This window comes from Lissotriton helveticus, chromosome 5_1 (assembly GCF_964261635.1).
Source record: "Lissotriton helveticus chromosome 5_1, aLisHel1.1, whole genome shotgun sequence".
In the NCBI taxonomy this organism is placed as follows: domain Eukaryota; kingdom Metazoa; phylum Chordata; class Amphibia; order Caudata; family Salamandridae; genus Lissotriton; species Lissotriton helveticus.
This window is the reverse complement of record NC_136065.1, coordinates 1,771,100,607-1,771,128,252: the sequence shown is the minus strand read 5'-3', so window position 1 is coordinate 1,771,128,252 and position 27,646 is coordinate 1,771,100,607. Positions and strand designations below refer to the sequence as shown.

The following is a 27,646-nucleotide window of genomic DNA, read 5'->3' as shown; positions in this document are numbered from 1 at the left end:
ACGACCCTGGGAAAAACAGAACAGGTCCTGAATGCCTGCTTTTTTTATGCAGTTACCACCATCAGCTAGTTCAGTCCATAAGCAAGCCTTCCTGTGAGACCCATATGTCCCATATTCCACATCAAGATCCCATATTTGTGACTTCACCACAATTTTGTGTCACCCCCAAGATTGCAAAACCCTGGCCTTTGTGGTGCCACTCCCTAATCACGTAAATGCACTCTTGCATGGTGCTACGGCCTGAAACCATGCCGCAGCGGTCTGGACCACAGCACCTTCCGCTCTCAGGTTGCTGGGCATAAGCCGTTTTGGTCCTTGCCATCCATCGTCGTCTGTTCCACGCTGACCTGGGTGACTCGCATCTGGTTCCCCTCCTATTCCTCCGAAGAAGAGGTCAGATCGCTTCCGTCGCATCCTCTCTCGTTTTTAGGTCGAGCCTAGACAGCTTATGCACTGTCTAGAAGACATGCTGTATTCAGTATGTGGACTTTAATTGCGCCCCTCATAGCCGATTTGTTTTAGTGTGTGTTGTTCCCATGAGCTTGCTTTCCAATGGCTGATTGTCCTTAATTGTCCCACCTTCTTATGTCTTGCTCCCCCTCGGAGTATTGGCCTATTACAGTATCCTTTTTGTGAATTATTTTTTCCATTTGGGTTTGTGCACTCTTTTTTTTAACTTCCACAGTTATGCACGTATTTGTGCTTTATATGCTTTGCTCTGTTGCCTAAACCAGGGGACAGGAAGCTTTTTTTCCAACTTAGAGCTGGTTCCCTACCCCTTAGGTCTCTGACCGGTAGGTGGGGTAACCCAACTAGTAGTAATTGCCCTGCATGCAGTGATCGTAAAGAGACTACTGGCCAGTTCCTATTTGCGTTCCCGGCCTACGAATCTCTAAGGCGAGCCTGGCTTACCCCCTTGTGTAAGTCCTTAGGTACTACCAGCAGTTCTGAAGCTCTAAGAACCATGCGCACTTGCACTTTAATTTTGATTTCAGTAGCTACTGCCAAATACTTAGGTTGGGCATGGGTGGTCAGAATGAAGCTTTTACATACTGATTGTTGATTGTCTTTGTTTTGTAATGGAACATTAGATTTGTAAGTCTATGTATTATTCGAGTACTCAATTTATATGTCATTTGTAAATAGCAACTGAGATAAATTTTACCTTTTGGACTGTGCTTTTAACTTGTTTGTAAATATTTTAATCTCATTTTTAAACTTGTATTCTTGAAATATATGGAAATCTCAATACTTTTATGAGTGAACCTCGAATAAAGCTGAATTTGACTTGACTTGATTATTGACATCTCACTATTGTTGCATTTGTGATTATGTTTTAAAGGGAATTGGCAGTCGTGTTTTATCAGGAAACAGCGCTTGTACTTTTAAATGGATTTCCGCTATGAACATTTGACTATTGCCACTCTTTTGAATGCAATTCGCTTTATATGTAACCACAGCCACATCTTTCGGAAACTTTTATATGTAACACTTTGCGCTTTATTTGACCACTTTTGCATTCCTGGTGGATGTTGTAAAGTGGACTCCGTTCAGTCTGCACATTGGTGCTTGCATTTTATGGTACCATATTGTATCAGGATTCAATGCATTTACTTTTGTTATTTTTTGTTGATGTTTTTAGGGGAAATTCTCATTTTTGGTTCTCTTAGTTTTGGCTCAGGTATCAGGAGAGGCAAGGTGAGCGAAGGCCGTGTAGTAAGTTACATACACTTCAGTACGCTAGCCTTTTTGCATCATGTGATGTTTGTTTGCATGTTATTTTCATGACATTAAAGGTTGACTCTGGTGCAAAAAGCTACCCGATACTGTGCACACTTTGTATTAACCGGTGCCAACAAAACGCAGATGTTGGACTTTGGCCCTTAGGGCAGGTTCACCCCTAGACTTTTTGCGTGAAATGGTGACCTGGCAATGTTGATTTTTGGGATTCTGCGCACTTTCACTGTGTCCCAGTGGAAAGTGCGTGCGCACTCTGAGTGCATGTGCTGAGCTAGGCCTGCCCGCCCATAGGAATGCATGGGGAATGTATGTGTCCCTGGTAGTTCCTGATGCGTGGGGTGTACAGGCTTGAGTCTGGTATGTGTGAACTCGTGAGAGTGAATGCTGCGAAATGGTGTATGCAGCATGTATGTGTCTAGTAGCGAAGCGCCATTTCTAGACATGGCTGTACGTGTGCTGTGAGGGTGCTGGCGTGTGATTGGCTGGAGCTGGCTGGCATGCCAGGCTCCAGGAAGTCTGGATGGGTCTGCCCGGTGGTGAGTGGGAGATTAGCATGAGTGATGTGTGGGAGGAGTGTACCTGTGTCCTGGATGGGCTGGGTTTTCCCCACACAATGCTGGCTCCGCCCCCCTGTGGTGTGTCTAATGACCCAAGCCCTGCCAGTGAATAGAGAGGGTGGTTGAGGTAAACAGAGTACTCAAGAACCAGCTGCGACTGGTTCCGCCCCCACTCTGCACCCTTGAACAAAGGAATGCACTGTATAAAAATGGGGCTGTGTCCCCACAGATGTTGTTCTCTTCTAGGATCCTGAGGGGCTGCTGCTGCTGTCGCTGGGCCAGAGGACCGCCACTTGGACTGTCTCCCTGCCTGGAGACCCAGTGTGCTGGCTCTGGGCCCAGCCTTGCCCCTCTGCCTACTGCCCTGCTTGCTGAGGGCACCTGGGAGCGCTTTATCCTGTTTGTAGCGCTAGGAGCGCGCTTTATGCCCTCTAGCGCTTGGAAGCGCTTGGTTTTTGATTATAGCGCTTGGAGCGCTGTGATTGTCCGCCTAGCGCAGGGAGCGCTGGAAATTGCCTGTTAAGCGCTGAGGAGCGCTTTGCCTGCCTAGCGAGTGCCTACCTCGCTTTATAATTGATTAGGAGGCCGGTGCCCACCCGGCATTGCCCAGGTCCGTGATTTATTGGATTCACGAGGGAGCCCACTCCTCGGATCCTGGGAGCCCGCCTGCCTGCCTAAAAACGAGCCGCCGCGCTGCCCGCGGCGACCCGGAAGTCCCGCCTCCCTACCCCCAGGGCCGCGCTGCCATAGGCGGCCCCAGAGGAAGTCAGGCGGATTGCTACCTGACGAGGCCAGGCGGGAGACAGAGTAAGCAGCCGGCCGCGCTGGGATTGGCCCAGGCGGTCGAGCCCCCCCTGCCGCGTCATCGGAGGAGCGGAGGGACAGGAGACGCAGGAAGCAGCCTGCAGCATCTCGGCGAGGCTCCAGAGTGAGGGGGAGCCCCGCCCGCGGCCCCTGCAGCGCCGCCCAGAGAGGAGCAGCGCGAGAGGAGCCGTCCTGCAGCAGCCAGAGCCGGTGAGTGTTGCCAGAAGCGAAGGGAGGGGCGCCGGGACACGCTGTCGGTGTCCGCCCCCCCCCCCCCCCCCCTGCCCCCTCAGCAGCGCGACCTCGCGCCCTTGTGTTTAAAGCCAGAGAGGCTCTTAGGGGGCATTTCTGGGCAATTCGAGTCCCCAAGAGGGGGACTCCAACTAGAGCCAGAGAGGCTCGAGGCGCTATTTGTTTACCGAGCCCAGAGAGGCTCTAGGGGGCCTGCTGGTTTTGTGAGAGCCCTGAGAAAGGCTCATTGCCCATTTTCGTTTTGAGAGCCCTGAGAGGCTCTGGGGCCCAGTGGTCCTGGAAAGAAGTGCCTGAGAGAGGCTCAGGGCACCAGTTCTTGTCCAGGAGCCCAGTGAGGCTCCGCAGTGCCACAGTGGTGGTTCTTGAGCCCAGAGAGGCTCCAACGTTGCCCTAACTTTCCCTGCACCAGTTGCCCAGCACTTTGTGGGCAACTGCTACGTTTAGGCCCTGACATTGGGACACAGGGACTGTCACAGGTGGTGACTGATCTAAGTTTTGCGCAATGTTATTTCTATGCACCTCTGAATGTATTGTTTATGCGTCATGTGCCTTTACACCTCTGAATGAATGTTATGCATTGCATCATGTGTTTTCCTCTTACACCCCTACAGGTATTGTAATACATAGGTGGTTGTTTTCTCCCTAGTACAGGTGGTGCTAGTGAGGTCCTGGTTACCAGTGATTACTGGTTGTGTGCTATTTTGTGCTATATTCTATGTACTAAGTGCTATTTCTGAAAGTGCTACTTCTGATTCCTGACAGTGGTCCAGGTGGCCCTGTCTTGTAAATATCCCCCTGTAAATTCTGCCCGTGCCTCTGGCACATTGTAAAGTGTGTGTTTTATCTAATGTGTTTTGGTGTAATACAAAGGCTATTTTTATATAACCTTGTGTGGAGTTTCCTTTGTGGTGGGCCTTTGGTTGTTGTTGCTGGGGTGCATGCGCAAATACTTAACCAACATCAACTCCAAGTTTAGCCTTGCTGCTCGCGCCACGTTACCTAGAGGGTGAGTAGGGGTTATCTTGGCGTGTAACTCCCTTGCCCTGACTTGGGTGTGGTGGTCTCTGACTGACTTTGGCGAAAGCCCTGGCCAGCCAGGGATCCCATTTCCAACATTGGCGGCAAGCGGTGGGATAAGGATTTGTGTTTGCGTTGTACCTTAGTAGTAACTGGCCATACCACAAAACTCTGCATTTAGATGACCACATTTTAGGGGATTGTATTGTTTTGGAAGTTTCATTATTTTCTTCTCCTGAAGGTATCATTGTGCAATTGTGTCCAGTACATTTGTTCCCCTGCCCCGCGCCCAGAGTCTGGTACCTGTGTCACATGTGGTCAGGTTGAGAAGTCAGGGGTGGTAGAAACTGCCTTACTAGTCCGAGGGGGGGGTTGTGTGTGGATGAATGGTGTGTGGCACTAGACAAGTGAGTGTGAGTTCTCTGGGGTAGAGAGCTTGCTGAATACCTTTGTAATTTGGACTCTTGCTTCAGCTCTGACAGTTAAGTCCCCTGTGTTGCACGTGTCTGTGAGCATCTTGCCAAGATGGAGTCTGCTTTTAATGTCTGGGGTCTGTTTTTGCATGAACTAAGAGAGTTTTGCGAAGAGAGAGACATTGCAGTGAATGAGTCAGACACCCAGTCCCAACTTAGGGGTAACCTGATCCAATGGCAGAAGGATGACTGGGAGCGTGAGCACAGTGAGGAAAGGGCCCGGGTCTCACACCATGAGGGTGGTGGGTCTGAGGGGAGCCCTGAAGAGTCTGAGGAGGAGGAAGATGATAGCACAGGGACGCCAGCAGATAGTGAGGACCCCATAGATAGGGAGTCCCTTGCTGGGTCCAGTTTAGGAGGCAGCGCCTCATCCCTTTCCCTGTCCCCAGAGGAGCTGGAAGATAGGAGGAGAGAAAGGGAGCACCAGCTGGCTTTAGAGAGGCTCAGGTTGGAGCATGCCCAGGCTATGGCACAGCTGGGCATTAGAAAGCAACAGCTGGAGGTTAAGAAGCAACAGCTAGAGACCGAGAGGGTCTTAGCGCAGGAAAGGATAGAGGAGGCTGAGAGGGCCTCCACCAGAGGCGAAGTAGCTCTGGAGGGTAGACTATCCCCTGCGCGCAGTGTTGAGTTTCTGGATCCCCCAGGGAGGGTTGGGTCCAGTGGTGGCAGCTATTTAAATCTCAGTCTAGAAAATCCCAGTTCCCAGAGTATGGTTCCTGTTTCCCCAGAGGAGGAGAATAGGTTGAGGTTTAGGAACCTTAGGAAACCGTCTCATCAGTCTTGGGAAGACTTTGAGGATGACTGTTGTGGAGCCCTGTGTGATTGGGTACGGGAGCCCACGAAATGTGATTGGGACCTATTGTTCGATATGTTTCTCAGAGAGCAGTTGCTCAGTTGTTGTTCACCAGGGTTGCGCCAACACCTGTTAGGGTGTGGATTGTCTGAACCATGTGAGCTGGCAGAGGAAGCAGACCGCTGGGAAGGGACCAGAGGTTCTGTAGAGTCATTGGTGAGTGACTCCAAAAGTAGTGGGTCAGGGATCTTCCAGCCCAGCGTGGTGGAAGAGGCTCAGTGTAGCCCAGCTAGGTCCCTGGTTAGTGAGAAGGGTGTAGGGGCTGACTGCCTGGCTCAGTGGAGCAGGAGTCAGTGGGTGGCTGAGAGCCCCCAGAGGCCCGAAGCCCTGTCTCAGAACCTGGGTGGTTTCTTGAGGGAACACCAGGTTGGGGACCTAGGCTGTCCTGTTAACCCAGTTGAGGAGGATCTCCTAGTGAATAGAGGACCTGGAGCGTCTGTAACCAGAGCTCCTGTGGTTCTAGAGTCTGGCAGTACCGCTCCGGTAGGGAGGGTACAGGAGTCCAGAGTGAGGAGTGATTGGGGGAGTTCCCCAGTGGAAGGACCAGTGGGTCAGGGACTACCCAGTTGGGCTAGGTTCCCGTGTAGTGACCCGGGTGGCGCCACTTCTGGTCTGGGGGATCGTCAAGCACTGTCAGGTGGACAGAGGGCGGGAGATCTGCGCCAGACAGACAATCACACAACAGGTGTGTCATTTGTTAGCCTCAGGGGGATTGTGTGTGAGTCCCCAGAAGTCCTGGAGTGCCAGGCAATTGTTCCACCAAAGGTTTTAGACCAGAGGTTGGAAGGCCAGGTTCAGGATCAGCCTGACCTGAAGGGTAGGATGACTGTAACCAGTGTCCTGACCAGTTCTTCCAGAGGAACTTCTCCAGGTGGGAGAGGGCAGACCTCTGGAAGGGGGTGCAGAGGGTGGGAGAGCCCACCTCTGACCCCGGTGCAACCTGAGTGGATAAGCCCTGGGTTGGAATGGCGTTCTAGGTGTACCCCTCGCCGGAGGAGGAGGAACCCTAGGAGAAGAGGTAAGGGGAGGAGAGCCTTCCCTGAGACTCCTGGTCCGCCTGAGGTTGTAGGCCTTAGGCTGGAGAACCAGTGGCAGTCTAGTCCTGTCTTGCAGACAGGAAGAGTGGAGAATGGCTCCTATGTGCCAGGGGTTACTACCCCCCGCTCTGCGAATTGGCATGGACCAGTGGCACCTGGGTGGCCCAGGGCCTGGTCCTGGCCGCGGACAACTTGGGAGTACCAGTGGGGTAGCCCAGTTGGTCCAGACAGTGTGTTTAGAAGGAATCCCATGGGTTCACCGTGGCGTAGAACAGGAGGGTGTCCCTGCAGTTGCGGGCCTGCGTCCGTGTTCTATCGCCCCAAGCAGGGAAGTCCATCACGGTGGTGATTGGTCTCCCCTGCGTTTTGGCTGGAAGGGGGTTATGTTGGACTTTGGCCCTTAGGGCAGGTTCACCCCTAGACTTTTTGCGTGAAATGGTGACCTGGCAATGTTGATTTTTGGGATTCTGCGCACTTTCACTGTGTCCCAGTGGAAAGTGCGTGCGCACTCTGAGTGCATGTGCTGAGCTAGGCCTGCCCGCCCATAGGAATGCATGGGGAATGTATGTGTCCCTGGTAGTTCCTGGTGCGTGGGGTGTACAGGCTTGAGTCTGGTATGTGTGAACTCGTGAGAGTGAATGCTGCGAGATGGTGTATGCAGCATGTATGTGTCTAGTAGCGAAGCGCCATTTCTAGACATGGCTGTACGTGTGCTGTGAGGGTGCTGGCGTGTGATTGGCTGGAGCTGGCTGGCATGCCAGGCTCCAGGAAGTCTGGATGGGTCTGCCCGGTGGTGAGTGGGAGATTAGCATGAGTGATGTGTGGGAGGAGTGTACCTGTGTCCTGGATGGGCTGGGTTTTCCCCACACAATGCTGGCTCCGCCCCCCTGTGGTGTGTCTAATGACCCAAGCCCTGCCAGTGAATAGAGAGGGTGGTTGAGGTAAACAGAGTACTCAAGAACCAGCTGCGACTGGTTCCGCCCCCACTCTGCACCCTTGAACAAAGGAATGCACTGTATAAAAATGGGGCTGTGTCCCCACAGATGTTGTTCTCTTCTAGGATCCTGAGGGGCTGCTGCTGCTGTCGCTGGGCCAGAGGACCGCCACTTGGACTGTCTCCCTGCCTGGAGACCCAGTGTGCTGGCTCTGGGCCCAGCCTTGCCCCTCTGCCTACTGCCCTGCTTGCTGAGGGCACCTGGGAGCGCTTTATCCTGTTTGTAGCGCTAGGAGCGCGCTTTATGCCCTCTAGCGCTTGGAAGCGCTTGGTTTTTGATTATAGCGCTTGGAGCGCTGTGATTGTCCGCCTAGCGCAGGGAGCGCTGGAAATTGCCTGTTAAGCGCTGAGGAGCGCTTTGCCTGCCTAGCGAGTGCCTACCTCGCTTTATAATTGATTAGGAGGCCGGTGCCCACCCGGCATTGCCTAGGTCCGTGATTTATTGGATTCACGAGGGAGCCCACTCCTCGGATCCTGGGAGCCCGCCTGCCTGCCTAAAAACGAGCCGCCGCGCTGCCCGCGGCGACCCGGAAGTCCCGCCTCCCTACCCCCAGGGCCGCGCTGCCATAGGCGGCCCCAGAGGAAGTCAGGCGGATTGCTACCTGACGAGGCCAGGCGGGAGACAGAGTAAGCAGCCGGACGCGTCATAGCCCGGCCGCGCTGGGATTGGCCCAGGCGGTCGAGCCCCCCCTGCCGCGTCATCGGAGGAGCGGAGGGACAGGAGACGCAGGAAGCAGCCTGCAGCATCTCGGCGAGGCTCCAGAGTGAGGGGGAGCCCCGCCCGCGGCCCCTGCAGCGCCGCCTAGAGAGGAGCAGCGCGAGAGGAGCCGTCCTGCAGCAGCCAGAGCCGGTGAGTGTTGCCAGAAGCGAAGGGAGGGGCGCCGGGACACGCTGTCGGTGTCCGCCCCCCCCCCTGCCCCCTCAGCAGCGCGACCTCGCGCCCTTGTGTTTAGAGCCAGAGAGGCTCTTAGGGGGCATTTCTGGGCAATTCGAGTCCCCAAGAGGGGGACTCCAACTAGAGCCAGAGAGGCTCGAGGCGCTATTTGTTTACCGAGCCCAGAGAGGCTCTAGGGGGCCTGCTGGTTTTGTGAGAGCCCTGAGAAAGGCTCATTGCCCATTTTCGTTTTGAGAGCCCTGAGAGGCTCTGGGGCCCAGTGGTCCTGGAAAGAAGTGCCTGAGAGAGGCTCAGGGCACCAGTTCTTGTCCAGGAGCCCAGTGAGGCTCCGCAGTGCCACAGTGGTGGTTCTTGAGCCCAGAGAGGCTCCAACGTTGCCCTAACTTTCCCTGCACCAGTTGCCCAGCACTTTGTGGGCAACTGCTACGTTTACGCCCTGACATTGGGACACAGGGACTGTCACAGGTGGTGACTGATCTAAGTTTTGCGCAATGTTATTTCTATGCACCTCTGAATGTATTGTTTATGCGTCATGTGCCTTTACACCTCTGAATGAATGTTATGCATTGCATCATGTGTTTTCCTCTTACACCCCTACAGGTATTGTAATACATAGGTGGTTGTTTTCTCCCTAGTACAGGTGGTGCTAGTGAGGTCCTGGTTACCAGTGATTACTGGTTGTGTGCTATTTTGTGCTATATTCTATGTACTAAGTGCTATTTCTGAAAGTGCTACTTCTGATTCCTGACAGTGGTCCAGGTGGCCCTGTCTTGTAAATATCCCCCTGTAAATTCTGCCCGTGCCTCTGGCACATTGTAAAGTGTGTGTTTTATCTAATGTGTTTTGGTGTAATACAAAGGCTATTTTTATATAACCTTGTGTGGAGTTTCCTTTGTGGTGGGCCTTTGGTTGTTGTTGCTGGGGTGCATGCGCAAATACTTAACCTACATCGCCTCCAAGTTTAGCCTTGCTGCTCGCGCCACGTTACCTAGAGGGTGAGTAGGGGTTATCTTGGCGTGTAACTCCCTTGCCCTGACTTGGGTGTGGTGGTCTCTGACTGACTTTGGCGAAAGCCCTGGCCAGCCAGGGATCCCATTTCCAACAGCAGATATGAAGAATAAAATATAGAGGATAAAAAGTAGTTGTTCTGACACCTCTTCTGTCCAGCTCAATGCTCAGAGGGTTTGTAGCTATTCACTGCAGCTGCGACACGAGTTCCTGTCCTGGGAGCCGGGTCTGCTTCGCCCGAGGACATACCGGAAGGGCCTCATGTTGCCCCCTGCAGGATCACACTGCCCTCCCGCAGTTTCGCCGGGTGTTCTGTTGCGCATGGCAGAGTGTCACCAGCCTCAGCCGTGATACATACTGATGTACATTTTAGCAAATGATTCACCCGGTGAGCTCAACTTATGATCTCTGCCATCCTGGCACACTTTCCTCGTCACACAGGTGCCTTCTCAGCACCGGCAAGGCGGTGCTGGCGTGCGCACCAGTGTTTGCTGCCCAGCACGCGAATGAACGTCATTACCATCCAGTGCTTTAAATGAGCTACAACATTTGAGCAAACAGACAGGCGCTTCCAGTGATTACAGATCAAACCAGATTCCTGCTTGCGTTTATGGTCTACATACCCCGTTGTGGCAGGAATGGCAGCCTGCCATAAAACTGCAAGTACTTGCCAATGCAGTGCAATGTTAAACAACAGTAGATGTTGCAGCACCCAGGATAATGTGCTGCATAGGTACATGCTTGTAAGGTCTCAAAGGCAAGACCAATTGCATTGCAAATGCTTGGGCGTCGTCCTTAGCCTCTGGACTTCCTTGTGCAGATGAAGCACTAGAGCTGCACTCTCATTTCTCAAGTGACAATCCATGGTGGCCATCTTCGAATTTCCTCATGTCTGCCCACAATCCCTTCCACAATCAGACTCCCCCCACTAATGTAGTGGGTTGGTAAATGTTTTTTTCCCCGTGTTCCCTAGTAATATTCCGTTCTGTAGCAGGATTCCTATAATTGTTCAGATTTTGGGTATGATTTCACTCCAGAACAATTAAATCCGGGTACATGACCACAATACGTGCAACAACATCCCCTTCTCACCACATCCCCTCTAACAAAGATCTGAACCTCCAAACACAAGTTTTAGTCTTGCGGGGTGTGACACCATTTTGTAAGGATTTTGTACGCACTTTCTTTATGTTGAGTGTGTAGGATCTTTTTGACATAGTTGCCCCCACTTTTTGCCAGGTGTCAGTAAGTTAAGACTGTAGTACACTGGGATCCTGCTGAACAGGACCCCAGTGTCAGTGCCCTCTCCCCTAAATTTACTTGGCAAGTACTTTGTACACTCCACAATTGGCGTACTGGTGTATTAGATGGTGTTAACGTACCTAGGGCATTGGTATACCAAGGGTCTCCCATAGGCTGCAGCATGTTATGCCACCCGTTGGAGCCCATTCAAACTTTGCCTACAGGCCTGCCACTGCAGCCTGTGTGAAATGGTGCATGCATCTTTCACTACAGATATAAAGTTAACCATATATACCAGTCACTGCACTTAAACCCTATAAGACACCCCTAAAATAGGCCCTTAAACCTAAAGGCAGGGTGCATGGCACTAAGTGTGAGTGTGTCCTTGCATGAGCAAAGGCACCCCTACAAACCCTGTACTCCATTCTCTGGGCTTTGAAAGTGCAGGGAAGCCATCTTAATGTATGTACATTGGGTGCATAGATGGATAATATGTGAAAAAGAAGAACATTAATAAAGGATTATGATGAAAGATTTTTAAACAAACTTGAATGGAGTCTGTGCATTACTTAATTCAGATTATATGGAATGTACAATCATTGTTTAAGGAATGTATAGCGAGTGCTGATCATTTATGCTAAAAACTATCTCCACATACCGATTGTATAGAAACATCGAAAATGTTAAGGATTTGTAGTAGGCTTCAACCATCTTTGATTCACAGTTCTTCCATTTGGGCTAAAGTCAGCACCGAGGACATTTTTCAAAATCATTCAATGAATCACACATTTATAAAGCCCAGCAACTTACCTGTGAGGGTCTCAAGGTGCTGTGTACTTTTAGGCTTCTGCATGGTGGAATGTTCAGTCGAACAGCCAGATCTTGAGTTCCCTCCTGAAAAGTTGGAGTGAGGGTGAGGTTCTGAGTTGTAGGGGAAGGCTGTTCCAAACCTTGGCTGCAGAAGGAGCATCCTCCACTCTTGGTTCAGCAGATCCAAGGGTTGTGGGTGAGGGAGGCAGATCAGAGGTGTCTGGTTGATTGGTAAAAGGTCAGGTGTCTGGTTGATAAATGCTGGTCCTTTGTTGTGTAGGGCTTTGGAGGCGGGAGTCAGAATCTTGAACTGGCATCTCTTCTAGATTGGGTGCCAGTTTAGTTTCTTGGTGGGGCGTGATGTGGGTCCTTCTGGGGAGGTCAAGGATGAGTCTTGCGGCTGAGTTTTATAAGGTCTGCAGTCTTTTCAGGAGGCGAGTGGTGATTCCTACGTAGATTGTATTTCCGTAGTCCAGTCTGCTGGTCAGGAGGACTTGCGTGATGGTCCTTCTGGTGATGAGAGCCATCTAAAGATCTTGCAGAGCAAACGGAGGATGTGAAAACAGGTGGATGAGACTGCTTTGACTTGTTTCTCCCTCAAAAGCCTGCTGGCGGCGTGGTCTGTCAAGGCCGGAGGAAGGCTGAGTTCTATGGTCCACCATGCATCGATCCAAGGTGAGGTGTGATTTCCAAAAATCAGGATTTACTTCTTGTCTGTGTTTAGTTTGAGATAGTTGACTTTGATCCAATCAGCAACATCCCTCATTGCATCTGTGGAATTTGTTTCTGATGGTGGAGGGGGTCTTCGGACAGTGAGAGGATTAGCTGGGTGTTGCCGGCGTAGGATTTGATATTGAGTCCGTGTGATCTGATGGTGTCAGCTAGGGTGGTCATATAGGTGTTGAAGAGTGTGAGGCTGAGGGACGATCCTTGGGGGATTCTGCAGATGTGTTTTTGGGACTCTGAGGTGAACTGTGGGAGCTGGATACTCTGGGTTTTAACAGTGAGGTATGAGGCAATCCATTTTAGGGTGGCTCCTTGGATCCAGATGTCTTGAAGTCTATTGATCAGGATGTGAGGGGAGACAGTGTCAAATGCTGTGTACAAGTCCAGGAGGATTAGGGGTGCCGTTTCTCCATGGTCCAGTACTACCCTGATGTTATTGATGGCTGATCCGGATTGTCTGGGTGGTGTGGTGGATTTGAAATCTGGATTGGGAGGGGTCCAGGAGGTCGTGGTGTTCTATGTGTCGAGTGAGTTGGCAGTTGATTGCTTTCTCTTTGACTTTTGCAAGAAAGGAGAGTAGAGAGATGGACAGGTAATTCTTGCTCGGTTGGCGGATGGCTTCTTCAGGGGGGTTTCACTTCAGCATGTTTCCAGTCCTCATGGAAGGATGCCGCGATAATGGAAGTGTTCAGGACTTTACTGAGTTTGTCGCTGATAGTTTTGCTTTCCAAGTTGAAGACATGGTGGGGGAAGGGGTCTGTGGGTGCTTCTGAGTGCATGGAGTTCATGATGGCTATACCGTCTTGCTTGGTGAGGAGGTCCCAGTGAGTGAGATGGTGTTCGGAGTTTGTGCTTGTGGGTGCACGCTGGTTGATGCTGTCCTCTGCAGAGGGTTGGAAGTTTTCTTAGATGGCCGATATCTTATTGTGGAAAAAGTTAGCAATGTTGTTGCACAGTTCCTTATAGGGAGTGATGTTGTTCTCGATGGCTGTTGGGTTGGAGCACTCCTTCAATGGCGAAGAGTTCCTTGCTGCGGTTTGTGCTGACTTCAATGCGGTCTGCCAGGGCGTTCTTCTTGGTTTCTTTGAGGAGGCGGTGATTAACAATGGGCAATGAACTCCGCTCCGCTAGCGGACTTTGCGGAGATTTGCTAACTAAGCATTACATTGAACACTCGGAATTCATGCAAAAACTCCGACTCCGCCACGTAGAGGAGTTAGCACCTACACCCACAACCCTTTGATAAAACAACTTTACCTATATATAATAAAAAGCATATAACCAATTCACAAAAGTGAGCTTTGAAAAATATCAGGCAATCAGAGAGGTGATGATTTTGGGGTCCCCCTAATCTAGGGGAGGACCAAGCAGATGCCTTGAACACAAATAGCATGTCTTTGCTGAACAATTCGGTGGTGGTTCCCTCCTCCTAGGACCACCCTAAGCAAAGTTATGGGCAAAAATACAATGTCAACCAAAGGCCCAGCAGAGCATTATGGGTGCGAGCTTCCTAGAGTGCAGTGACTATTATAGTATTAGCTCTCAGCTGAGCTGGCAGAGCATCTGCCCCTTGAGGAATATTTTGATATTGGATACTATTATATTGATTACACTCTAGAATCTCGACCCATAATGATTTGCAGGTCCTTTGATTGGGATTGTATTTTTGCCCATAACTGAAGCTTCTGGGAATGGCGGTTGCAATGTCCTTGCAGAGGCAGGGTTCAGCCACATCTCTGTGAAGAAGACGACATCTGGGGTGAGAGATGGGATTGCGTCCCAGATTTCTGTGGCGTGTTTGCAGAGTGATCGTGCATTGAGCAGAATGCACTGGATTTTTGTGCTGTGATCGTGGTTGATATCGTGCTTGTGTTGTCTCTGGTGCAGTTGGTTGCTTCGGTGCTGAAGGTAAGACAGCAGTGTCAGCAGAACGGTCCTCTGGTGGTGCGTGCGGACATGTGGCAGCAGTAGTTGTTGGCAAGTTCGGGGTCCAGGGCTTGAAGGTCAGCTGCTGAGTAGGTACGTGGGGAGGAAGAGCCAGGGTTCCCGGCACTGGGCACAGTCAAGGCATGAGCAGGTGGGCTTGCCTTTGGCGCGGCATGCCCGCTGCACATGGCCACGCAGTGGCCTGCATAAATATTGGTGGGAGGGGCTGTCGAGGAAGCGGAATGGCGGGACGCAAGTGGTGAGAAATTATCAAAGGGGTGTTGATGCAAAGAAATCAAGGCAACAGCTATAAATTAAAAATTAACAGTGATTACAACCTTTCAGACACTTTAGGCAAACAAAACACACTGGCTGCAGGAGAAAAAATACTGGCTAAGGCAGGGAGGAGATCCCACAGTGGTACAGAACCTGCGGGATCAGAGATCGCTGTGTGGTCGCCCGGCCTACAGTGCATGTCGGCTGAACGGCAGCAGAGGGGAGCGATGGGCTAGACCAGGGAGGTAGGACTGCTCATGGCTGTTGTAGAAGCACATCTGAGAAGGCAAAAGATATTTTTCTACCCCAATCTAGACGATTGTTTAATAAAGAGTCCATCCTCAGAAACAACTCTAAAGCATTTCCAGATATGTCTGGACACATTCTCACAACTAGATCTTCAAGTCAACATAAACAACTCAATAGTTCACCCTGTCCAAAAGATAAACTATCTGGGTGCTATTCTGGATTTTTAGTACAAAGGAAGGAACCAGTGTGGACAGTTTTTTACGGGGTCCAGAGTATATGTCCAGATAACTTGTAAGCAAAAAGGATACTGAGTTCCCCGGGGATCAAAAGGAGGTATGGGAAAGTGGAGACAAAACTAAACTAAAGTCAGGGAACTGGGTGTTCCCTTGTTGGAACTAAGGGACCTCACACACCCAGGAATCTAGGTGTCATGCTTCATCATTGGTCCCCTGCTCCTCGTCAGACTGGCGCTGCAAAGTCTGACGGGCGCCGTAGGCGCTCTTTGTTGGAGATCTTTTGTTCCAGCCAATAGTTTGCGTGCGTGTGAGGGGTCTGGTGGTGGTGTAGTCGTGAAGGGAAAATGAGGCTTAAAAAGGAGGTGAGTCAGTCCACAAGGGATTTTATTTGGGTGGTTGACTCCCTTATTAAAAGGGTGGGAGGGGAGAAAGAAACTGTTTAATTGACAGCGGACTGACTCAACCCTCTAAAAGGTCGACATGTTTCATGCCTGTCTGGCAATTCTTCAGGACCTCAATACAGATGTACTACACAGTGAAAAATAAGGTAAAAAGTTAAAAGGATACAACCTCACTGGGTCAATCAGGGAGCAAGCCAACAGGTCCTACTCTAAGGGGGAACCCTACAATATAACCCTGGAGGGCCCCGCAGTCTGTTCCCGTGGGGCTGTTCGAGGAGGTAAATACCTTGGCATCGAACAGCAAAGGTGGAAAGACCTATCCCCCACGCACGGCGCTCCAACCGGTAGCGCGAAACAGCATTCAAGATGGTAAGAACTTGCGAGCAGAGGGGACAGAGTCTATGCCACTCAGGGGTGACCAGGAGGCACAGAAGACGAATGCCTACCGATGTCGATGAATGCAGGAGAGTTGGCAGTGCCCTTGAAGTTGCAGCTGTAGGGACCAGGCAATGCTGTGGAAGACCAGGAGCCGGTTATGAGTTGTCCCACATCGATGTCAAGAAAAAGGGGGTCAGTGTCGGGTAGAGGCACCAACAAGCCTTTGCAACGGCAGGAGGCGTGGAAATCGAAGAAGGTGAGTGTCAGGACCAGCAGAGCCCAAGTGACTCACCACGACTAGTTAAGTCAGAACAGGCCCCGAGCAAGCATGAGAGCCCACTGGAATCAAAGAAGAACCTCGAGAGAGCCAACAGGCCAGAGGCACAGGAGTCCCAAGAGGACCTTGAGCAGCTCACCAAGGATGAAGGCCCATGGTGCAAAGGTAGCGGTGAGGGCGAAATCTTGGCTAAAGAGGATGTTTGAGGTTGGAGCTTCTTGGAGCCCGAAGATCTCTGGAGGAGAGAGTCAATAAGCCTTGGCAACAACAAGTCAATGCAGTGCACAGGGGTTCTGTTCCTGCAGTTCCGACGAAGGAAACTGGCCTCAAACTCAGTAGAAAGACAGTGCAGGCCTCGTGGGAGTTGCAGAACTACCACCTGTATTGCTGAGCATTTCAGAGTCTGTGGAAGCCCAGGATCAGCAGACACGTCAGCTGCATTGCGGTACATGCGGATGCAAGAGAGTGACTCCTTCACTCACAGGGAGATTCCTTCAGGTGTCTTGGATGTCCACAGGCCCTGGGAAGAACCTGTATGGAGCATGGGCACAGATGTTGCAGCAGACTTGCAGGACGACAAGACCAAGTTGAGTCTTCCCAGTTGCAGTCTCGGTTCCAAAAGCGAAGTCCAGCGACGGTCAGAGTGTGCAGACAGTCGAAGATTAAGTGGAGTTGGATCTGAATCGTGTCCCATGACAAATCTAGGGACCCACCTACAGGTAAGCCCTTAAATACACTAAGGAAAGGGCAGGACGATTTAGGGTTCCCTCCCAGAGAAGGGGCTGGATAGTGGGAAGGATACTCCCATGTCCTTTGTCTAGTGTCAAACGAGAGCAGGAGCCAATGGCTCCCAGAACTGGTTTGAACTGGAGTATGCAAGGAGGGCACCAAATGGGCCCTTCAAGCAGTCTCAGTGGCACTGGCAAGCGCCCCCTCCCTGCCCTAGTACACTAAACCCTGTCTGGGAGGTAGTCACACCTTCCTGTGACAGGATACATATTGTTCTGCCTTCCCCTGCTCGAGCTTAGCTCTGCAGCAGGAGGGTAGAATTGTGTCTCTGGTCAGCAGCAGCCCTAGCTTGCTGTCCGGTTCTGGAAGACTGGTACCGGGAGCACTGAGGGCCTCCGGAAGGAGCTTTACAGTGCATGGAATCATACCCCACACACTTTACAGTTTAGAGTTGGTCATCGTGTAATGACGCATGGCCACTCTATATTTCTCAATGGCTGATGCACTTACAACCCGGGAAAATGGACTCCAAAGGTTGTAGGGGTGCCCTGCTCATGCAAGGGAACCCTCTCACTTAGGACCCTGCACCCTGCCTTTAGGGTTGAGAGGCCTGCCTTAGGCGTGACTTATAGGTTTTAGTGACCTTAGATATCGGAAAACCTATATCTGTAGTAAGTGGTGCTAGCACCAGTTTACACAGGCTGCAAAAGCAAGCATGGAGTCACAATTTGAATGGTCTCTCATGGGTGGCATAATACATGCTGTAGCTCATGGGAGACCCCTGGTGTGCCTATGCCCTGGGTACCTTAGTACCATACGCTAGGCACTTACAAGGGTACATCAGTAGCCAATCTGGGGGTACCTAAGTACTCACCATGTCCACGTTAGGAAAAAGCACAGAGACTGGGTTCCTGATTTGCAGGATCCCAGTCAGAAAAACATAATGACAGCAGCAAAAAGTGGGGGTGAGCATGAAAGCATATTCTACTTTCCTACACGGTTGCACAAGCGCTGCCACAGGTCACGGAGGATGCCCGGGTTGTGCTCTCCCAAGCTGTCAAGGATGGGAGAGATGCAGCAAGATTCACCATACGGTGTGGTCTACATACAACGGACTCGCTGGGCAGGTCAATTTCAACGACAATGGCATTAAGACGACACGCCTGGCTTAGAAAAACAGGCTTCTCAGGCGATGTCCAAGCCAATCTGATTGACATACCTTTTGGTGGAATCCGTCTTTTTGGGGAAAAGGTAGATTAGGCCCTGGTCAGGTTCAAGGACTCTCGAGCTACACCCAGATCCTTAGACCGCTTCGTAAGTCTTCCCTTCTCCACTTTCGGGGTACCAGAAGGGGTGTCCAGCCGCGTCAGCCCCATCCCAGCCACAGACCTGCACAGGCTGCCCAAGCCATACGAGGACATAGACACGGTGCATTCAGATCAAGGAATGGATGCCAGAAGTCAGCAATCAAGCACAACAATGGCTGACTCTCAAGGCCGCACCTTCCTTTTATCCAATAAATGTGCACAGCAATTCCTGCACCTGCTGACGTTCAGTGCAACTGTAAACGCAGAACAGAAATTTTGAATGTTTGGAATGGTGTACCACAGAGATTTTTATCCAGAGTCAATAAGGAAATGCGTGTGGACAGGTAATCCTTTTAATCATCTCTTTTATTAAATCAATTTGAGTTCTTTGCATCAACGCACAACATGCAGCCTACGCGTTTCATTCAGTTTGCTCTTAAACTTCGTCAGGGCTTTACAGAATTAATTGAAATGAGTCTTCAATTTGATCCCAGTTTCTGACCCGGTTGGAGATGAGACGGTTGCCGCTGGTTTTCGGCGTATGTTTACGGCTATCTAACCCGTGGCCTTAATATGAAGCCATGCTATTTTATAAATCTGCCAGCTCTGTGCATGAAGAAAATACATATCACAACATGATACCTGTCATGCTCTTCACATGAACAGACCTTTCCGTACGCATTTCCTTATTGACTCTGGATAAAAAGCTCTATGGTGTACCGTTCCAAACATCTCTCGCTGTCTTGTACTCTGCTTAAAGATCTGTTATGCCCTGGCTAAGAACCAGCCCCCTTAGGGGTTAAGGGTCCATTCCACCAGGGGAAAAGCTGCGACTACGGCCTTGGCTCGGAGTGTCCCAGTCCAAGACATATGTCAGGCAGCAACGTGGGCTTCATTGCACACGTTTGCAAAACACTACTGCCTGGATGGTCAGGTCCATAGAGATGGGCACTTTGCCCACTCGGTCCTACAGGACTTTTTAATTTAAGGTATCGGTCTGCACCCACCACCGGGATGGTATGGCTTTGGTATCTAATTCAAAGGTAAGGAATCTGCAGCTAGAAGTCTCTATCAGATTAACAAGTTACTTACCTTCGGTAACTCATTATCTGGTATTGACTGTATCTATCTGCAGATTCCTTTCAGCCCTATCCATGCCTCCATGCTATGCGGACTAATGTTGTGAGGCTAGGGTATTCCCCTTTCAGGGCCCTAGTTTTCCACAAAACAACGTCAGTTACTTCATGGCTCCGTGCTCTGGGCTTAGAAAAAACAAAAAGTACTGACATCCAGGTGCCTGGGGGGCACCTATATAGGCACCGCAACATCATAACCGACGCTACCGACGGCATCACGTGGAGCCGAATGGAGCCACCCAAAGCCGTGCACAAGGGGTATTGCTCAGCAAAAGTTTCCGGATCCAGCCTGACAGCAGGGAACTTCAAAGGTAAGAAATCTGCAGCTAGATAGAGTCTCTACCAGATAATGCGTTACTGCACGTAAGTAGCTTGTTCTACAGTGTTCCTCTATTAAGATACACCTTGCAGCCATAACCTCTTACAGAAAATCCCATTCACAAACTTCTATTTTTAAAATATGTGTGGTTAAGGATTTCTTATAGGGTATTTAGAAAGTTTTACATCCAGTTAAAACTCCTTCTCCTTCATGGGAGGTTAACATTGTTGTATCTAAATTAATGGGGCCTCCTTTCGAACCTATTCACAAGACGTCTTTACAGCACCTTACATGGGAAACAATTTTTTTAGTTGCAATTTCTTCAGCATGCAGAGTACGCGAAACCCAAGTCCCTCCAAACGAACCATATGCCTCTGTTGCTGTCACCGCCGCAGGTTCGAGGCCCCCCTCAGCCTCAGTAGGCCGGTACTGCTGTTTTTTGTATTCTGCCTTGCCTAATTCGTTTTTGCTGCCTGGATTTGTGCCTGTGCCCTTAGTCTATTTGTACTGCTGCCTGTTGCCCCCTTAGTTTTTCCTCCTTGTCTCTGTGCCCCTCTTGTTTGCCCCCCGTGCCCTGCGTTCGCCAGTTTCTCGCCTCTGTGTCCCTGCGGCCCGCCCCCTGCTCACCCATTCGTCACCCACTCCCTCCTCTAAGCTGCTCCTCCCTCCGACCTTCCCCTTATATGGCGGCCGATGGCGCGCCTAATGCAAGCCAGTCTGCGCCTGTCCATGCCTGGACGGTGCCCAGCGCCTGAACCCCAGGCCCCCGCAAATGCCATGATGCCCGGCACCACTACTATGCCAGCACCTTCCCAAACTCGTCACCAAACGATCGCACACCTGCTTCCGGGGGACCCCGAAGCGCACCCAAGGACCCTTCTCCTTCCGGAACTGCAGCTTCCCCAGCATCCGACTCGCCAATCCACCCACTGAGAAAGGACGCAACCACCTCAGATGCATCCTACTCAGCGCCCGCAAGCACGTCATCGAACTCTGGGACCTACTTGACTCCACCTCCCCAGACGTCGCCTTCCTGATGGAGACCTGGATGAACCCCTCCTCGGCACCCGACATCGCCATAGCCATCCCACCGGCTACAAGATCACCCGCAGGGACAGCACCAACGGAACAGGAGGAGGAATCACTATCGTCCACAGGAACACTCTCAGAGTCTCGATCAGCACCGACGACACCCTCAGCACTGCCGAACACTTGCACTTCCAGATTCACTCTGCTCCCAACACCACCCGCAGAGGAACCCTTGTTTACAGAACCCCTGGACCCCAGCCACAGTTCAGCGACTCCATCACCGGCTTCGTCAGTATGCATGCCCTCGCCTCCACAGACTACATCGTACTCGGGGACCTATACTTCCACCTTGAGAACAACAACGACACCAACTCCACCCCCTTAATTGACAACCTCGCCAACCTCGGTCTCAGACAGCTCGTCACAACACCCATCCACTCTGCCGGCCACACGCTTGACCTCATCTTCTCCGCAGGCATGGGGCACGACTTAAGCAGCCTTTCCCCCCTCTTCTCCACCTTCAGGTTCGCCCTCTGACAGCACTTAAAGACCTCTGGGTGATAACGCGTTTTACAAATCAAAATTACAATTACAAGCCCCCATGTCTCCTTTAACTACACCACCAAACTCCATTGGACCGACCATTGTTGCATCCACTTCACCTTCTGGAAACCCACCATGCACCACCGCACTCAACAGATACACCGCCACTGCTGGAGCATAATCACCGAAGACCAGCTGAACACCACCCTCGCCCGAAGCCTGTCCGCCGATCCCGACACCGCTGTGAAGGAACTCTCCAACCCCAGCTCCAACACCAACGACATCCCACCTTTGCAAGACCAGTGCGACTCTCTTGCCACCTTCTTCCATAGCAAGATCGCAGACATCCACGACAGCTTCAACACCCTGACCGCCCTGACAACCACCGAGACGCCCGACCTCCTAGCCACCATCCACACCGATCCCCTGCTCACCTGGACCAACATTAACAATGATTACGTGGTCAAAATCATGAACACCATCCACTCCGGCTCGCCGCCAGACCCCTGCCCACACTACATCTTCAACAAAGCCAGCGCCATCATCGCACCCCATCTCAGCAAGTCCATCAACATCTCTTTCGAGACCGCGACATTCCCGGAGAGCTGGAAGCACGCTGAGATCAACGTCTTACTCAAAATACCCAAGGCCGACCCAAAGGACCTCAAGAACTTCTGACCCATCTCCCTGCTCCCGGCGAACGTCATCGAGAAGACCGTCAACAAACAACTGACCTGCTACCTCGAGGAGAACAGCCTCTTGGACCCGTCCCAGTCCGCGTTCCGCAGCAGCCACAGCACCGAAACTGCCCTCATCGCCGCCACCGATGACATCAGGGCCCTGCTGGGCAACGGTGAACCGACGTTCGCCGGGAGCAGGGAGATGGGTCAGAAGTTCTTGAGGTCCTTTGGGTCGGCCTTGGGTATTTTGAGTAAGACGTTGATCTCAGCGTGCTTCCAGCTCTCCGGGAATGTCGCGGTCTCGAAAGAGATGTTGATGGGCTTGCTGAGATGGGGTGCGATGATGGCGCTGGCTTTGTTGAAGATGTAGTGTGGGCAGGGGTCTGGCGGCGAGCCGGAGTGGATGGTGTTCATGATTTTGACCACGTAATCATTGTTAATGTTGGTCCAGGTGAGCAGGGGATCGGTGTGGATGGTGGCTAGGAGGTCGGGCGTCTCGGTGGTTGTCAGGGCGGTCAGGGTGTTGAAGCTGTCGTCAGGGCACACGGGATGAGCCTCACTTCATACGCCGATGACACTCAATTGGTCCTAGCCGTCAAAAATGATGGGCTTCAGAAAGCCAATATGTTCAACCAGGGTATGTCGGCTATCGGGAACTGGATGTCACACAATTGTCTGAAGTTAAATTGCGATAAATCGGAGGTGGTACTTTTTGGTAATCTCTCTCCGGAGTGGTCCCCCTTTTGGTGGCCATCATCCATGGGCCAGGCTCCAGTCCCGGTCGACAAAGTGAGGAACCTGGGAGTCATGTTCGACAACCGCCTGAACTTCCTTCCACACGCCAACCAAATATCCTCCTCAGCCTTTCATAAACTTAGGCTCATCAAAAAAATTTTGCCCTTCATACCTGAAAACATGGCGAAAACGCTGGTAAGCTCCCTGGTGCTCTCCACCCTAGATTATTGTAACGCTTTGTTTCTAGGGGCCCAGGAGAGAGTGTTAACAAAAATGCAGTCTATACAGAACGCGGCCGCCAGGCTCTTAGGACGAATCCCTAAATTCCACCCGGTGTCACCCCACATAAAACAACTTCACTGGCTTCCGGTGAGGAAGAGGATTAAGTTTAAAACCTTATGCCTGGTATATAAGGCTCTACATAACGCTGCTCCATCGTTCTTCACTCAGAACCTCACCCTCTACTGTCCATCTAGAGCACTGCGTTCTTCCAGCTCCCTGGACTTGGTGATCCCCCGAACTAAATCTGTCAACTGGGGTGACAGAAGATTCCTCGTTGCTGCTCCAAAACTGTGGAACTCTCTGCCCCACTCGATCAAGTCCAGCACTTCATTATGGTCTTTCCGAAAAAACCTCAAAACTTGGCTTTTTAATCAGTGATCTTCTGGCCCCCTCGATGGTCAAACATTGCAGTTACTTAGCGCCGAGATGCCCATGGGCCTTCGTGTCGCGCTTTACAAATGGTAAAATAAATAAATCCTCCAGGACCTGTCAGCCGCCTTCGACACTGTCTGCCACCGCACCCTATGCACATGCCTCCACAACGCAGGGATCCGAGGCAAGGCCCTGGAATGGATCACCTCCTTCCTCTCCGGCAGAACCCAGAGCGTCCACCTCCTCCCTTTCCGATCCAAAGCCACCGAGATCACTTGCGGCGTACCCCAAGGCTTATCCCTCAGCCCGACATTGTTCAACATCTACATGGCACCGCTCGCTCACTCGGCCCGACTGCACCACCTCAACATCATCTCCTATGCCGACGACACCCAGCTAATCCTCTCCCTTACCAAGGACCCCCTCACCGCCAAAATCAACCTCCACAAAGGAATGAAGGCCGTAGCCGAATGGATGAAGAACAGCGGTCTGAAGCTGAACTCGGACAAGACGAAGTCCTCATCATCGGCTCCACCCCCCTCAGCCTGGGACGACTCCTGGTGGCGGACCGCATTCGGAGCAGCACCAACACCCATCGACCACACACGCAACCTAGGGTTCATCCTCGACTCTACACTCGCCATGACCAAGCAAGTCAACGCCGTCTTGTCCTCCTGCTTCAACACCCTCCGCATGCTCCGCAAAATCTACAGGTGGATCCCCACCAAAACAAGATGAACGGTCACCCAGGCCCTCGTCAGCAGCAGGTTAGACTACGGAAACGCCTACTACGCAGGAACATCGGCCAAACTCCTGAGACGACTACAACTCATACAAAGCTCTTCACAGCATTTTTGGGCAGCCCAACTCCGCCGGTGCGCCTTCGGGCTCTGCGGACTTGGCCGGGGGCCCTGGGACTTCGATGCTGGCGGCTCCGGCCTGGCGCCAGAGGGCCCCTCAGGATCCAGGCTTTGATCTGTATCAACTCCAGTTGACCTTACAGTACCTACCCCGGTGCCGGCCATGCCCCGGCTGGCTCTGACTCCTGCATCACCCCCAACTTGGATGCGGCACTGGACCAATGTCATCCGACGTCAGAACCGGCACTGGAAGGCATGTTTGTGCCTCTGTTCATCCCTGGTGTTCCTTTCAGGCCCACTTGGTAACCAGAGGAGGGTAAGGAGGACTGGGAGCGGTCTATGGACCCTCTAGTTGATCAACTTGAGGAGTCAGACTGGCGAGAGGACCTGGGTGATGCCAGTGGTCTGGATACCTCCCCAGACCGTGGCATGCTTTCTACCCCTACTGTGACTATGGAGGAGGGAGCGTCATATGCAGTGGTGTTGTGTAGGGCAGCTGAGGCCTTGGGCATGTAGCTTCCGACAGTGGCAGTCAGGACTAACCTCCTGAAAGAGGTGCTTCAACCGTCGGCGGCCTCTTCTGAGCACCTTCAGCCTTTCAATGAAGCCCTCACCAACGGCCTTCTGGACACTTGGTCCAAACCCAGCGCAGGGGCTCATGTAGACAGGATGATAGTCTGATGCCACTGCCCAGGCCCGGGCAGCCCACTTTTCCTCTACCAACACCCGACTCCTGAAAGCTTGGTGGTCCAAGCTTCGCGACCTCTAAGGGCGCATTCCCTACCCATACAGTGTGGGATATGGTTGCGCAAGTGCTGACACATTGCCTGTAGGAGGCCCAGGCTGTTCTCACCCACGCAGTGGCAGAGAGTAGAGACGCAGCCAAATTCGCCATCAGATGTGGACTGGATACCTCCGACTCCCTAGGCAGAACGGTTTCTGTGTCAGTAGCCCTGAGGTGCTACACCTGGTTAAGGACTTCTTGTTTTTCTGGGACGGTCCAATCCACCTTACTGGACATGCCCTTTGATGGCCGTCGCTTATTTGGTGATAAGGCAGACTCGGCGCTCGAGCACTTCAAGGATTCTAGGGCTGTGCCCAGATCTTTGGACCTCGTGGTGACCTGTCGTCCCACGCAGTCTGCTTTTCACCCCATTCGTGGCTACAGAAGGGGTGCCGCACCACGTTTATCCCCATCTAGCCACTGCTTCACGCAAGCTGCCCAGCCTGTGCATGGCTGCAGATGTGGAACTCAGCGACGTGGGTCTGGGGGCCAGCAGGCAGCCCAGTCCACCCATAACCCCTGTGCAGCAGCCTCCAAAGCCTTCTAGTCTGACGTTTCAGGGCCACCAGAGGCCAGTGGTCTGCAGGATTAGTATTCACCTCCCCCACCGGCAAACCATCATGTCGGATAGGTGGGTTTTGCAGATAGTCCCAAGGGGCTACTCCTTTCCCTTCAAGACTACCCCTCCTTCCATGCTACCATCCTTCCCTCGCATGTTAGAGGATCACTTGGCCCTTCTCCGCCAGGAAGTTGCAGCTCTCTTGGCCAAGGGAGCTATCGAGCGGGTCCCTGTGCCAGAAGTAGGTCGTGTTTGCTACTCCCACTACTTTCCGGTTTCCAAGAAGGACAAAGGCCTGTGTCCTATATTAGCCCTCAGGGCCCTCAACCGTTACCTCTGGAAGGAGAAGTTCAAGATGCTCACGTTGGCTCAGGTCTTTTCTGCCCTGACCCAGGAGACTGTATGGTAGCGTTGGCTTTGCAGGACGCATATTTCCATATCCCCGTCCTGCCAGCCCACAGGTGTTACCTGCTGTTCATGGTAGTCCACAAGCATTTTCAGGTCGCAGTTCATCTGCGCAGATCAGGGGTTCCATTCTTCCCCTAGCTCGACGACTGGCTGTTGATGGTGAGTTCTCCCAGGCTGTCGTCTCCCACCTCTAGATTACGGCGGACCTCCTGCACTCGCTGGGGTTCACTATCAACTTGCCGAAGGCACACCTGACTCTCTCTCAGAAGCTCCTTTTCATCGGAGAGGTTCTGGATACGTCGCAGTTTCGGGCTTATCCTCCCGAACAACGAGTTCGGGAAATTCGGACTATGATACCGATGTTTCGGCCTCTATCTCAGATTTCGATGAGAATGACCCTGAGGCTGATGAGCCTTATGACCTCCTGCATCCTGCTGGTGGATCATGCCAGGTGGCTTATGCGGGTTCTGCCGAATGGATGAAGAACAGCGGTCTGAAGCTGAACTCGGACAAGACGAAGTCCTCATCATCGGCTCCACCCCCTCAGCCTGGGACGACTCCTGGTGGCGGACCGTATTCGGAGCAGCACCAACACCCATCGACCACGCACGCAACCTAGGGTTCATCCTCGACTCTACACTTGCCATGACCAAGCAAGTCAACGCCGTCTTGTCCTCCTGCTTCAACACGCTCCGCAAAATCTACAGGTGGATCCCCACCAAAACAAGATGAACGGTCACCCAGGCCCTCGTCAGCAGCAGGTTAGACTACGGAAACGCCTACTACGCAGGAACATCGGCCAAACTCCTGAGAAGACTACAACTCATACAGAACGCCTCTGCATGCTTGATCCTCGACATCGCTTGCCGCAGCCACATCACACCACACCCGAGAGACCTGCACTGGCTTCCCGTCAACAAAAGGATCACCTTCAAGCTCCTCACCCATGCACACAAAGCACTTCACAACACCGGACCGGCATACCTCAACAGAAGACTCACCTTCTACGCCCAAACCGCCAGCTCCGCTCTGCCGACCTTGCCACTGTCCCCCGCACCTGAAGAACGACCACCGGTGGCAGATCATTCTCCCATCTCGCCGCCAAGACCTGGAACACCCTCCCCATCCTCCTTCGGCAGACCCAGGACCTGCTAACCTTCAGGAGGCTACTCAAAACCTGGCTATTCATGCAGTAGCAGCACCCCTCCCCCCAGCGCCTTGAGACCCTCACGGGTGAGTAGCGCGCTTTACAAATGTTCTGATTGATTGATTGATTGATATGCAGTTTTTCATGAAAACAGAGATGTAATAAGAACTCATCCTAGTATTCTCCCTAAAGTAGTCTCACTGAACTATAACTGGCAAATTTCAGCAGCATTTAGTTGCTTTTTGAAGCTGTCTGTACATAGATATTTTTCACATACATGTTTCGCATTTGCTGGCATAGCTCTAAGAGGAGTAGCTATTCTCATTCTTTTAAGTGGGAAATTAGGGAGGCCAAGTGGGATCAACCTGGTAGATGTAATAGGATATCTGTTTCTCTTCAGAGTCAGTTGGACCATTTCGTGAATTTCTATGGAACCATCGAAGATCAGACAACGTTGTCACAACAGCTTTATAATCGGAATTACGTTCAGCCTATACTTACGGGTGGCGATTTCAATGGCCAGGCTGTCGTCTCCCACCTCTAGATTACGGCGGACCTCCTGCACTCGCTGGGGTTCACTATCAACTTGCCGAAGGCACACCTGA

The 27,646-nt window shown here is 51.9% G+C and overlaps 1 protein-coding gene across 3 annotated transcripts in view; it reads left to right on the top strand.

Annotated features, from left to right (window-relative positions):
- The window catches only part of MAPT (microtubule associated protein tau), a 1,132,093-nt gene that overhangs the window by 1,064,948 nt on the left and 39,499 nt on the right, over positions 1–27,646 (top strand). The gene's annotated exons all lie outside the window — the stretch shown is intronic.